This window comes from Plectropomus leopardus, chromosome 6, assembly GCF_008729295.1.
Source record: "Plectropomus leopardus isolate mb chromosome 6, YSFRI_Pleo_2.0, whole genome shotgun sequence".
In the NCBI taxonomy this organism is placed as follows: Eukaryota; Metazoa; Chordata; class Actinopteri; order Perciformes; family Serranidae; genus Plectropomus; species Plectropomus leopardus.
This window is the reverse complement of record NC_056468.1, coordinates 6,292,842-6,307,249: the sequence shown is the minus strand read 5'-3', so window position 1 is coordinate 6,307,249 and position 14,408 is coordinate 6,292,842. Positions and strand designations below refer to the sequence as shown.

The window sequence follows — 14,408 nt, the reverse complement described above, 5'->3', positions numbered from 1 at the left end:
AAATGAACTGTAGTAAACTTCTGTTCAACTTACCTGCTCATCTCTTAGCTCACATTCCTCGGATGACATGCTTTTTCTGGTTCCAGGGCTGTTATTTGAATGACAGATAGTGCATCATCATTTTTGAGTGCCCTCTGTCATGGACACGAGTTGAATAGAAGCGGATCAAGAGAGAGAGATGCATCGCTCTTTGTCCTGTCTTTAAAACCAAGCTCTGATCAAACAGTAAAACTAGACGCTGATTAAATATGAACCAAGAAAATGTAACTGTATGCTAGTTTCATGCCTAAATCTTTTTCAGAACCATTTTGAGTGCCTTTTTTTTTAGCTGTAATGTGAGAATTTGGGACTAGGAAGTGGGCTCCATACTGTTTACTGTGAGTACATAGCAGTGATCAAACATGAACCGAGCTTCTGTTACTGCGTTGCCTATTTCTTGAACTTCACCTATACAGCATTTTTCAAAACAAAGGAACTAAGTGTTTTCCATGGGTATGATTAAATATGTCAGAACTATTATTTGGCAAATAAAATCAGACAATGTTTATGTCAAATTCACATACTACTCATGCAGTTAACTTTTTCATATATTGTGGCTGGTTATAAAAATAAATAGAATGCTGGCTAAAATAACTGAAAAAGCAATATTGGTTTGATGGTCTTCAAAATAGCAAACCTTGGAGGGCTCCTTGGGTCGTGTGTTTGTGTGTAAGCGTGTGTGTGTGTGTATGTGTATGTGTTTGTGGGCGTGTGTCTTCTTCTGGCGAGACATGTGAAGGACAGCCGAAGGTGCGGTGAGATCCAGTGATGGGCTTGTTTTATTACATCTCATATTGAGACCAATCTCTGTCCATTCACCTGAAGGACAGCCAGCTATTCCCTAACTAAATTAGCCAGCCGCTGTGGTGTGAGAGGGCCTCTACAGGCGCGCTCCGACACACACACACACACACACACACACACACACACAGAGGCTGGTTCAGGCAGTCACGCAATAATGTCTATTTTTTTTCCCCCCTCTTCTCTCATGCAAGAAGTCACACTTACATGCATAATCACATGTCCCGTCCCTCACTCTCCCCCTCACACACACACACACACACACACACACACACTCACTCCCCTGTTGAAGGCAGTGGATGTGGGGTAATTGCAGTCATTGTGGCAGGTTGCGTGTTTGTGCCCCTGTCAACGAGACCTGCAGACCTCCTCCTTGTGGGACCATGTGACACAGATCTCAGCAGTGTAGCTACCTGGCTACTTTTCGCCATCTGCGTGCGTGTGTGTGTGTGTCACGGTGCATCCACCTTTTAATGTTGCAATGCATAGACTTTTAGCTTGTAACGCACCATGGCTGGGAGGGTGAACGTTTTTCATACTCCTTCTTCCCTAATGAAATGTCTTTTGTACAGTCTGTGTTTTTTTTTTGTTCACTCACGGCGGATGTTCTAATGAGGCAGAGCCTGAAATAGCAGTGGGGCTAGCACTGCAGAACTATGACATCCCATGTGAGAACTTGCCCAAATCACAGTGGCTGCAGCCGTGCGTCAGGTTTCTTTATTTATAACCCGTACGGAATTGTCCTACACTCTGAGCATATGGAGGGTTATGTAACGCTCAGCATCCAATAGATAACCACTAAAGTCAGGTCCTATATATAAAGCTTGCTGAAGAGTTGTTTCTGAGGCTTCTTAAGATTGATTTAGTGCCCCTGAATGTCTGCCTCATGATGTAACAAGAAGAATGGTTATTGTGAAGCAAAAAAAAAAAAAAAAATTCTTTAGCATTCCTTGCAATTCCTGTAAAGGGTTGGCTCATGAAAATGACAGAAAAAACATTCTCACTTCTCACCTTTAATTGTGTATAACCATGCTAGTAGTTTTTGTTTCATTTGTTCACATTTTGAAATATATATCTCTGAGATTTCCACCATAATAATACAATGTATGTGAAAGGAAACAGGAATTAGCCCTTCTTAAGTCCCGTCCGGTTTCGGTTGAGCAGGTTTGGAACACAGCAGAACTTCTGTCAAATTTCCTCTTCCTTGTTATAGGCTACTTAAAAATGCTATGTGCTTGGCTTGTCTACGTTGAGAAGAAAACCAAAATTAGAAGATGGTTAAAAGATGTGGCTGCGGGTGCTTCACAATTTTCACAGAAAATCACTTTGTATAAAGACACATCCCAAGTAAGCTAATGTTAGGAAAACGCCAGCTACCTAGCTAGCAAAGGTATAGCTGCATCAAGAGGAGTTAGCCTGTTGTCAGATCAACTGGTTTTCTTCTTTCTTAATGCTTTCATTCATTCATTTTTCATAACCGCTTGTCCTCGTGAGGGTTGCGGGGGGGCTGGAGCCAATCCCAGCTGTCATCGGGCAGAAGGCGGGGTACACCCTGGACAGGTCGGCAGACCATCCCAGGGTGACACATATAGACAGACAACCATACACACTCACAGTCACACCTAAGGACAATTTAGAGTCACCAATCAACCTGAGCTGCATGTCTTTGGACTGTGGGAGGAAGCCTGAGACCCCAGAGAGAACCCACGCAGACACGGGGAGAACATGCAAACTCCGCACAGAAGGGCCCCCGCCCACGAACCGAACCCTGTTCCAATGGGGTTTCGAACCAGGGACCCTCTTGCTGTGAATTTTAAGATGACCTAAATTGTTGTCAGCCAGAAAAGATCAAGACTAACCTGCCTTTGTTTGTATAATCTCTGCACCAGAGAAAGTATCATAACTTTTTACACTAAAGAGAGAGTAACATTTCCACAGAAACAAAGCGTGAAAAAAAAAACACATTAAAAACACTTATAACCATGGTCTCCTTACAGAAATTGATGTTGTTACTTAATATAATTCACAGACCTCGTGGTAAACAGTTTCATGTAGGAACTATTTTCTCTCTACTGAACTACACCAACAAATCGTATCACAGCACAGGAGGAAATGAGCATTTTCTCATGGACAGGAGGTTCGTGACAGCACAAGCTGTAGACGTTAAAGGCGGCCTCCTCAGCTGAGCTGTAACATTACAAGCTTAATGAGTAAGTTAGCAGTAGACACATTCTTCCTCCTGCGCAGTGATTCGCTTGGGGGTGTAATTTGGAAAAAAGAGAAAATAGTTTCGACATGAAAGGTAAGAGAAAAAATATGTATTTTTGATTTTATAGTGAACTGTCTCTTTAAGGCTTTTAAAAAGTCACTCTTTGATAGGACTGCTCACAGCTAATAGTCATGCTCCGTGTGGCAAAAGGTCACAAGTAGCCATTGGAACAACCAAGATTTTAAATCTCATTAGTATACATCCTCAGTACCGCGCCACCTAATATTTTGTTGGAAGGAAGCAGAAATCTCAGAAATGAAAATATTAAAACCTGGATAAAATAAAACTACTACAAAAAACTACATACAATGAAAAGTATTAACATTTTTAAAGAATTTTGGTGAACTAACCCTTTAAAAAATATTACCAAATACATTTTAAATGCTACAGTTTTAGCAGTAATTTCCCAGATATGATAGGAAAACAACATCAGCCCTTGCCGTTTTCGGGATCTCATCTGATTAGCCCTCATTCAGTCAAATTGAAATGCCACCTCGTGCCTGTCACATTGTATATGAGTCATCAGGCAGGAAAGCTGGTCATTACAATCATGACATCAAATGCCTGGCAGCAGAGGTCAATCAGTGTACATTAACCAAACAGAGCTCATTTGTTTTACAGCTTTTAGTGGCGTGTTGGCACCAGCGTACATGAGCTTTAGGCTGGCATCCAGCGGGCACCGAGGGCCTCCCAGCAGAGCGGGAGCAAGATGGGCCTTGGCCAGCCCTCTAACAGACGAATATGAAGAAGACAGAGAGCGGGGTGCTAATGTGTCCCCCTTTCCCCTAAATGTCCAACCACTCAGCTGATTTATGCAGCTGAAATTAACTCCTTTACTCTGGGCATTCATAAATACATAAAGGGTTTTAAAATGACAGTCAGGTCACTGCCAGAAAGACGTTATGCACTTTTTTTTTGTGGGAGGTAATTTTGGGAAAATCCTGTCCAGTCTCCTCTCTTTGGCTGATCCACTTTTTTGGATGCTAACATGTCATCGCACTGATGCATTAGTGTGAGCTGGTGTACAAATTCATACACACACAGTCCAAAGATCACTCTTAACCCTCACCTGGTCCTAATTATAGCAGACGAAGGCACATTTCGGTGGCACTCTGGTGATCTGTCATCGACAGGCCCTCTCCAGTCTGGCTGGGAGTGATATCTCTCTGTAAAATATGTATGACATCAAAAAGCCTTAAAGGTTATTACAAATTAATAATGAGTAGTGGGCCGAGAGCAGTAAAAAATAGCCTTCCCCTGGTGTCGTGTTTAAATGTTTAATTTAACATGCTCCAGTGTGGATGTGGACTGCCTCCCAGCAATATGTGCCGGCGCCCCGAGGCCTCAGCAGACTGTCAGAGGTCTGGAACATCCAAATCCAGACCACCGGGCTCACATGTATTAAGATCGACATTCAGATTAGACTGATTCATGCAGACGTGAATGATCATCCGTCTGGAGCCGTCAAGTGTTATCTTGAAAAGCGCCAAGCTTCTGTCTGTGCAGCATGCAGAATTATAAAAACACTAAAGGAGGCAGTTTTACTCGCATCAAGAGCAAATTCTCTGCAGACTCTGAGACATAGAAAAGCTCTTTCTGAGTGTTTCTCTGAAGCAAGTCGAATCGTTGGCCCTGAACCCCCCTCACAGTAATGTCTGAAGACACTGTACAAAATTGCCTTATTTATGCCTGTAATGTAAGCTGTCTGTTCTGGTGTCGCTCATTCTCTGCGGAACCGACGACGGTGGCAGCCGAGTCTGGAGTGAATTTGCCGGGCGACTACCTGGGAAACATCAACAGTCATTAATTATGTAAAACTCTTCTCACAGTGGGAGCAGGGAGAGCTGCATACAACCTCAGCGCCCGCTCCTATTAGACTCAATGTACTCTACAATGAGCCCCCACTGCCTGGGGGCGTGGAGGGATTATCAGCCTGCCGCCACGACCCCCCATAGATAGACACACGCGCTGTACAGTACACACACACACACACACACACTAAATGCGACGTTCTATTAAGCTCTGCACCAATGTATGCTTGTGTTTAGCTGAGGAGGAGAATAACAGGAATCTCTGTGCTGTCTCTCCTCCCTAGTCACCCCATCATTCACTTCTCTCCTTCGCAGGTCCTGTTAGGTCTTTTTTCTCTCTCCCCGGCAATTGTCTGCTTTCCGGCTTGCTCACTACAATGAATGAAATCGGCAAATCTGACAGGACAAATGATATGCCATGTTTGTAAGGAACGCCGGGTAAGGGGGCTGTTTCATTGTTGATAGCACTGCCAGCAACACTGCCGCGCTGTCTGCAACTCGCAACCAAATTACCCTCAGAGCCGCCCTACTCGGGGCCTACCTGAGATCTTCCTCCGAGCGCCGCGATTGCAAACAGCAGATTTATCAAGCAAATAATGGACCTAATTTCTGCACCATGTGTTTCCAATCCATCTTCCGTTTGCAACAGACGCGGGATTGTTTGGCAGACTTCAAGTTGTCTCTGCAGCGTTGTGTTCCTCCATCAGCTGCGCTCTTCTCGCCGTGGTTCAAGGCTCGTTCATCAGCGCTGCTCCTTTTAGCGGATGCGGCTTTGGCATGATGTTCCTCCATGCTGAAACAAAGGCAGCGCTGACACCTGTAATTAATTAGGCTATTATGCATTCCGCAATGATAATTGCCTCACTGGAAAGTCACCAGCCTTCTAAGAGGGAGAGAGAGGAGAGGTGGATGGAGAGCGCTATCCATCATGGTGGAGCGCTCTCTCCCTTGCTCTCTCCCTCTCTCTCCCCTCGTGTCATGCTGTCTCACCTTGACTAGTGTAGGCAGGGCTAGAGAAACACTGTCAACATGTGTCTGAGGGCGAGATATGCAGCTGTGCCTCTCCCTTGCCAGGGCTGCTCCACCAGCGGCCTGCCAGGGTCCATCCACTCCAGGGCTTTGGCTCACATTGGCACAGTTACCCATGACACCCCATCTGTTGTAGCTTTGTTCACTAGGGCAGTACAGCGCCGGGATAATGGGGGCACTTTATTTTTATAATTAGCCCTTACCTACACTTCTCCTCTCTTCTCTCCTCTTAACAGTTCTCCCAGCTCTGAAATCTAGTCCAGGTGCACTCACCGCTACTTTGCGCAGCCCTCCCTTTCAGCACATCAACCGGTGCCTTCATCTTAGCCTCAGCACGCCCCCGCTCCCTCCCATCGTGCCATGATGGATACGTTTTCAGCAGACACACTTTCTTCAAGGTTTAGGTCATTCGCTGCATCAAACATTTGAAAGCGCGAGCTCAAAGAAAATGACAACTCCTGTCTTTTGAACTACAAAGACGTTCAGAAAAGATTTGTTTTCTTCCCTCCGTTTCTCTCTCGCCGGCTCTTGACTTTGACTTTGTCGTGACTTTGAGGTGTTAGCGCCGAGGCTGCTGCTTTTGAGTTTTGTCGAGAGGGCGGGTAACACGGCGCTCCTGCCGCCTGTTGATGGTGGAGGGGGACCCAGAAGGCACCTGCTGCGTGGTGGAGACAGCAGGCCCTTTGATCTGGATTTAATGTCGTGCCATGTTTTGTCTCTCATGCTGCTCCGCGTGCCACGTCCGTCGGGATTACGTCAGCTCCACCTTGATCTGTAGAGATCTGCTCTCCTCTCAGCCCGGGTCATTACCGGCACTCTCTGCTGGGGCGGTGACCTGAGGTCACGCTCATTTTGTCTTGTCTCATATTCAAGTGAAACACCTTGCGTCATATATCTTGATCTACCTTTATGTGCTAGCGGCGTGGCTCTGGGGTCTGCCGTCGGTCTGTGCGCCACTTTGGTGTGGACTGAAACATTTAAGCAAAGATTTGATGGATTGCCATGAAATATTGTACAGACATTCTTTTTCCCCAGAGGATGAATCTTAATAACTTGGGTGGTCCTTTAACTTTTTATCTAGCGCCTCCATGACCTTGACATTTGTGGTTTTTAGGGAATGTCTTGCCAACTCTATGATAGATTGCAGTGAAATTTGGTACACGTGTATGTCCCTTTCAGGGTGAATTTTAAAAACTCTGATGATATTACCGTGTTTCCAATACTTGTAAATACCTGTAAAACTAATGGCATTTCCATCAGATTAGTTGTACCTCTTGTTAATTGCTAATATGCTATCACTCTAAGCTAAAATGTTATACTTGCTAAATAGTAGCATGTTAGGTTTGTCATTGTGAGCCAAGTCCGGGGTGCCGAGCATTAAAGCCAATTTGATTTTGGGTGGTTTCATATTAGAGGCCCAGGCCCGGATCCGAGGACACTTGACCCCAAAGACTCTTGTTTGTGAACCTTGCCCAAATCTGCTTGAGAAGGTGGTCTTGGGCACAATTCATGTGCACTTGAGCACAGTCCGCAAGAGGTGTGAAAGCAAGCATGCCATGTCACGTGTGCGCTGTGTTCACTGCCATGATAATAACCTAACTAATGTCACTGATTAGGAAGCTTCTCCACACTTTTTTACCCACACTGTGGAAATCAAAAAAGAATATTCTAGTCAACAACTGGTCTGTTTCTCACCTCACGAACAACTGCAAGTTGCCGTCAGTGAGCAGAGTTGTAAAGGCATTCCTCAGCGCCTCATGTCTCTTTTGACACCTTTGTATCCAGCCTGCACTGGGCCCATTTCCCACGCCGAATATTGGCAAATGTGCCTTGTTGATGACATGTTTGTGTGTATTGGTGGATTGGATACCAACTATGTGCATACTACCACCTCCTGTATCAGTGTTTACATATGCAAGTGTACTCGGGCTATGAACAACATTGCTAAAGGGAAGAATCTTGCTCGTGCATGGTACGAAACAATCTTGCTTAATATGAAAACACCCTTAGTGGCCAAAATGCAGAAATAGAATCTCCGTGTTCATCACTTGAAGCCATGGCGCCCAAACAAGTGGCAACCTCCAGGGCTAGAAAATTAAGCCAACATAAATGTGCCAAAAACTACAATTCCTTGAATGGCCAGAATGGAGGTTTACGGCCTGGTACTTTTAAATAACTCACTTCACTATCAGGATTTGATCTATTCAGTCCGATACAATTCAAAAGTGTAGAAGAGCCTCTCAATTAAATCATTTTATCCCAATTCACGTTAGAGAAGGGCTGAACCTAAGGCTGGTTACTCAGCCGATGAAGTCTTAAATGCAGTTGCTCTGTTGACATCACGATCCAGGTAATTTTATGCCCGGGAAGACAAACCTTTTTGGCTTTATACACCACTGGGCAACTTTAATACGTCTGAACTTTCATAGGAATGAATGAATGCTGTGTCCAGTTCTTTTTATACATCTATGTTGTAAGCATGCTGACGTTAGCATTTAGCTGAAAGCACCACGGTGCCTAAGTACAGCCTGACAATGCAGCGAGCACGGCTGTAGACTCCTATTGTTGTTTATTGACTGCTAATGCAATAATAACTGTACAAACATATGGAAACCTTCCTAGCTTCTCTGTGGATTAATAGGGTCTAGAAACATGTCTTAAAACATCTATATTGACATTTTTCCGCTGCATACTCTTCAAGGTCCTCGCACTCTACTTCTATTTAAATTCAGGTGAGCTTCTCCCATAAGGCTTCCATAAATCGAGCTGTATTTTCACTGTCGCTGCCTCGCTGCAGCATGTATTTACATCGGGAGCGGATAAATGCTACAAAAGAATATTGGTCAGCTTTGGCCATTTATTTGGCTGAGACGGCAGCTCTGCAGTGGCGTCAGTCGGTGAGCGCAGCATGTTGACTGACAGGCACCACTGATTGGAATTGACGTGGCGACGAGATGTGTGTCAGTGCTCTGACTGCTCATCTCGCCGGGCATCCAGAGACGGCCACAGCCACCGCCATGCTGCTACCACCGCTCCGAGATGGGTGTCACCATGATTAAATCTGCCCTCAAACACAGTCTGTGTGTAGTTGTGCATCTGCGTTAGTGCGACTTGACACGTGTGTGTTTGCATGCTTCCAAGTTCAAGTGTGTGCGCGTACGTGGGAGTGCGTGTGTGGGTGTACACGGGACTCTCACCGTCCAGACTGTATTGCAATAGTGTTTACCTCTGCCCCTCTCCTCCACCCACTCATCAGTCACTCCGCACCAACTCATCTCTCTCCTCCCGCCTCTCCTCTGAACCTACACTCAACGCAAAACAAACGCCAGCAGTGACAGCTGCAAAAGTGCTGGGTGGCACAGCTAAAATATGATCTTTTCCCTGCTTCTCAAGGGAAAATAGCGGTTTTGCATGTCCTTTTTTTAACATACAGGTCACATATAAAGGAAACTGAAAGCACGTAACTATAGGATCGCAGGTTTCTTCCTTGGATTGTTTATACAATGTTGAAAGAACCAAATCTATTAGTCCTTCATGAGTGATGTAGGCATTCCTGTGGCCAGCCAGCTGTTCAGATGCATCTCATGATTGTCTTCAAAATCAGAATCAGAATCAGATCCATTTTAAATTTTAAGGGCGCATCAGAAGACATTAGAAGATAACGTGGAGTGAGAAATAAAATCATTTTACCAATTAAGAAACACTTATACCTCTAGTGTACTGGAATTGAAAAATTAGTTGAATAAATTTAATTCCAGCCATTTCTTTTGTATTACTTCAAAAATCTAAACATTGATTTGTACAAGAAGTACGGGGACTTCCTTCAATTTTAATTAAAACCACCGGACTATTGGCTTATTTTAAGATTTGCATCATCTGATCTATTATGTAATTATTATTTACAGCAATGTTCTAAACACATCATTTTGTAGATCTGTAATAAAGCTGAAGCAACTAGTCAGTTTTAATTAGTTGTGTGACATCATATTAATTTAACATTTTTAAACAGTTAATTGTTTAAGTCATGTATTGGGCAAAAAATCTTTATAATTCGAAAAAGATTTATCTAGAAGAAAAATAGGACATTATACAAGGTTCAAAATGGCAGTGTTGTCAATGGAACACCATTAAGTTTAAAATCAGATGTTTGAAATGCTTTACCAATAAAGATAAGCTTGACAAAAACAATCCCAGCTTTAGATGTCAGCGCGATTTAAGACAACTTAATAGTAGAGCATTGACCATATTTTGCCTAATTTTCCCAACACTTACATTAACACCAAGGACTGAACATGTTGTTGTGAATCCAGTGGATTCTTCTGGAAGGTGTTGTGACAAGTGGTATTGCGGTGGTGGTGGGCTTCCCACTGTTTTGTTCTAATAAGCATGGAGCGGGACCCGGGTTGTTGTGACATCCTGTCAGCCTGTGGGCTGGACTGGCGCTCAGTGAGCAGCACAGTAGGATGGACTCCCTATGATTGTGCACTGACCTTTGCATCATGGGGAAGATGACAGGTAATTTAGAGGCCTCAGGGACTGTGGAACCATACATTTGCTGTCCCCAAACCACCCACAGCAACCAACCACATTCACCTTGAGATGGGAACCGTGTATCCGCACGCAGGCACACACATACACACACACACGAAAAATACACAGAATTCAATCACATGTTGTGCACACCAAGACACAGATGCATATGCAGACATGCTCCTTGTATTCAAACACTTATTTTGCACACACACAGTGCGAGATCTGCCTTGACACCCGCCCAACACCCCCGTCATCGTCACTCACTCTAATCACCTGCATCATCACAACCCATCCTCAAACAACCAAATCACAGGGGGTGGCAAACTGGTAAGGCAGAGGGGGAAAATGATGATTTAGAGTGATAATTGCATAATCACCAGTTGTGATAATTGTAATTGATGACTGCATAATTGCTAATTGCGCTCTTTATGGGAACCCCTCTTTTCCGTTGTCTCTCTGTCTCTCTCTGGATGTCGCTCAGTAGCCCTTCACTCTGCTTCCTCTACTTCATTCTAGGTTTGTTCTCACTCCCCTCCTTCATTTATTTCCCCCCTCCTCAACACATGCTAGCTTGTTCTCACACACACACACACACTCAGATTCACACACTAGCGGGTACTGTAAGTATTCTCAAAGGCTTATCAGTAAGTATTTCCCAGCAGCCTTGTCCCAGAGGCGGTGTTCTGCCCACTCTGTTGCAGCATGAAGAGTTATGGAGGAGCTCTAACAGGTTTCCTTTGTCTCTCTCCTGCTACTCTGCCCCGGGCTTTACTCCTGCTTGTAAAATCAACCTGTGGCCAAGCCCATTCCCTCGGCAGCCATATCCTTTATCACAAAACGGGTGAAAACAAAGAATGCGCTGTGAGCTGAAGCCAGGGCCAGAGCCATATCTTGCATCCAAAAGAGGAGCAGAAGTAGTCTTTCCTCGAGCTGTACCTCCTCTGTACAAATGCTCGTATCTGTTCGTGCGAGACTTCTGGCTCTGAACTCCCATGTGCTTGGCTGAAGGTGGATTAGCATGGAGATGAAGATGACTCCCCGATCAGCCCATATTATGCACGACACCTCAGAGTGCTTTGATGATGGCGAGGGTGGGTTGTGTGTGCGTGTGGGGGGTATATATATACGCATAGCGGGCGCTAACGTGAGAAGGCATCAGGCAGGCGTGTGATTGATGTCTCTGCTAGTGTCTGTAGGCAGGTTAATGGTGTGATTGTGGAGGTAATCTCCGTGTTCTCTCGTTAAAGGATGATGGAGGGCCAGGAGACCCCCGCGCGTCTCTCTGGAAGATGGAGCCCTCGCTGTTGCCTTCACAGGATCTCAGGCTTTTTACACATGCAGTCAGGAGTCTCAGTTGATGTATATGCTTCAGAGGAAACCGGGCCAGCCAGCAGACTGTCAGTGAAAAGTTGATGACTAGCGGTGGGTTCAGCCACCCTGCTGTAGTGGCCATGTAGTTCGGGCGTAAGCTCAGGTTGATGATAGTTTGTCTGGTTGTCACAAAGTGCCGTTGGAGCTTTGCTCATTGTCACGCAGTGGTGACACGAAATTGCTCCTCATGAAAACGAAGCAAACAGAAAAACAGTCTCTCATCAGCGGGGATAAACCAAACCTTAGCTGAACCAACACTAGCTGTTGATGTACTCATAACCCTCATATAAAGCTGGAAACAGTGTTTATGGGGGCAGCATGCTTTGCACATTTTCTCTGTTTGCAAACAAACATGTAGACATTAAAGGGATACTTTACCTTTTTTTTAAATGGGGTTGATTGGGGTATTTTGTCATGAATAGCGTATTACATACAGCAAATGGTGTGCTCCGAGTTTGGAGAAGCAGGCTGGAGTCCGACACAGAGGCTAAGCAATGTACTGCTGTGGATGGGGGTCAGCAACAAAACACACTGTAAAACTTCTATTAATAGCCTGGGCTATTAAGCTGCATTCAGATGCCTTTCACAAGCTATTTAACCCTTTGAAACCTGAGCAGATTGGTTTAATTTCTTTCTAAGGCGTGGGGAAAAGGCAACTTGGCTGGAAATGTCCCACAAATTACAAGAAATTAGTAAAAGGTGACAAGAAAATTACCTAAAAATTTGTTTTAAACAAGAGGGGAAGACTATTAGAAAATTATCCAAAAAAAGGAGAAAATGTCCAGAAAATGTATATAATTATAATAATTTTATATACGTTACAAAAGAAATGTAATAAAACATATAAAATAAATACAAACACAAATATTTTCACCCCTTTTCTGAGGACATTTTCTTGTTCTTTTGTGCTTATTTTCAGGTAATTCCAACTTTTTTGCTCATTTTTGCGCCATGTCTTTCTGACATGTTAAGTTACTCGCTACCTTCTCCCCATATTTCTGAGAGAAATCAAATCAGTTTGCTCAGGTTTCATAGTGTTGATATTTCTGAACACAGGAGCTGCTGGTCTACCATTGCCTTGATCAGTTAGTTTGTTTGTGTTATTGTGTGACTTTTGGTGCAGTAGACTAGTGGCGTCCATGTTCAGCAAGCTAAAATGATTTTTGTTTTTGAGTCTGGTGGCTTTGACTCAAGGATAGATGGAGAACTGATGTTATAAATGACTTTTCCGTCAGACAGGGGCTGCTGGAGTGAATAAAGAATTGAAAATACTCTCAATATAGCTACACTTAAACTAATATTGATGTTAGTGACTTTTTTTAGGTGTCTAAAATATGTTTTGTTACTGCCCCCTGTCCATACCATTACATATATTAGCTTCTGTGTTGGACTCCAGCCTGATTCTCCAAACTGGGAGTGTACCAACTGCCAAATAATCCAAAATATCTCTTTAACGTCACATCCTGGATGGAGAGGAGAGGTGGGTGGGCGGAGGGGCAGATGGAGGTTGCTGGGTGGGGTGTGGGGGGTAAAATGGGGGTATAGCTGAGTGAAACAACAGCATAGTGTAGCAGGGAGCTGGCTGAGAGCTGCAGACTATTGCATCTGTATTGATTGGGCTCCAGCCTTTTCCATTTTCCATGAACTCCTCTGAGCTGCTCCAAGTGGGAGTGATGGGGGGGATTTGCTTGATCTTTATGATATTTCTTTAAACATGATGCTGTCGTTATGCCTCCCCGGGGAAGTCGCCAGCCATTTCCAGTAAATCAAAGGCTCTCCGTCCCTCGCTGTTTTCCACACACCTTATTTATAACCCCACTAAACAGCCCCACCACCACCGCCGCCACCATTCTCATAAGTGTTTCCAGCCTTTCGCAAAATGAACGTTTTTCAAGTGTAGTCATACCGGTGATGAGCGGCCGAGCTCAGCCACACCGCGCACTTGACCCTCCGTCGTGGAGTCCATTGAGCCGATCCAGACGGAGGCTGTAATCAACAGTGACAGAAATGACATACACCATAGATGACAATAATTTGAATTCGTCTGCTTATGGAGTACGGGGTCATTTGGACAAGGCCTGATCTGATTTACCGCCGCAGAGCAGAGGACATGGAAAGGCAGTTACGGCGTGTCCTCTGACTCACAAACAGGCCCGGGGTGTTAGCGGGAGCTGGGAGCAGGGGTAACCCACATACCCACTAGTGCAGGTGCCCTCTCCATGGGGCCAGGTGGTGGCTAATTCGCTTTCTTTGTCCCTCCTAATGAATCGTTAATTGGTTTGCATCACCCGCCGAGCCGAGGATAGCAGGTGCCGAGTGCTGCTGGTGATGGAGGCCACCGTCACTGGCGAGCCTTTCTCGTGCACGGCGACACCTACATTTAACGGGCCAAATGTCACCTCGCAACATGTAGCAGCTCGGCAGTAAACAGGGAGAATATCGTCAGAGTTTACACCTTGTTTATCTAGTTTTCATGCCTATATGGAGCCTTTTAGTTTGTTAACGTATGCACAACCTATATGACGTGCACATTTTTCTGTTACACTGAGAGAAGC

General features: G+C 44.7%; 1 protein-coding gene across 1 annotated transcript in view; it reads left to right on the top strand.

The window, feature by feature from the left end:
* The window catches only part of cux2b (cut-like homeobox 2b), a 107,593-nt gene that overhangs the window by 53,234 nt on the left and 39,951 nt on the right, over positions 1-14,408 (top strand).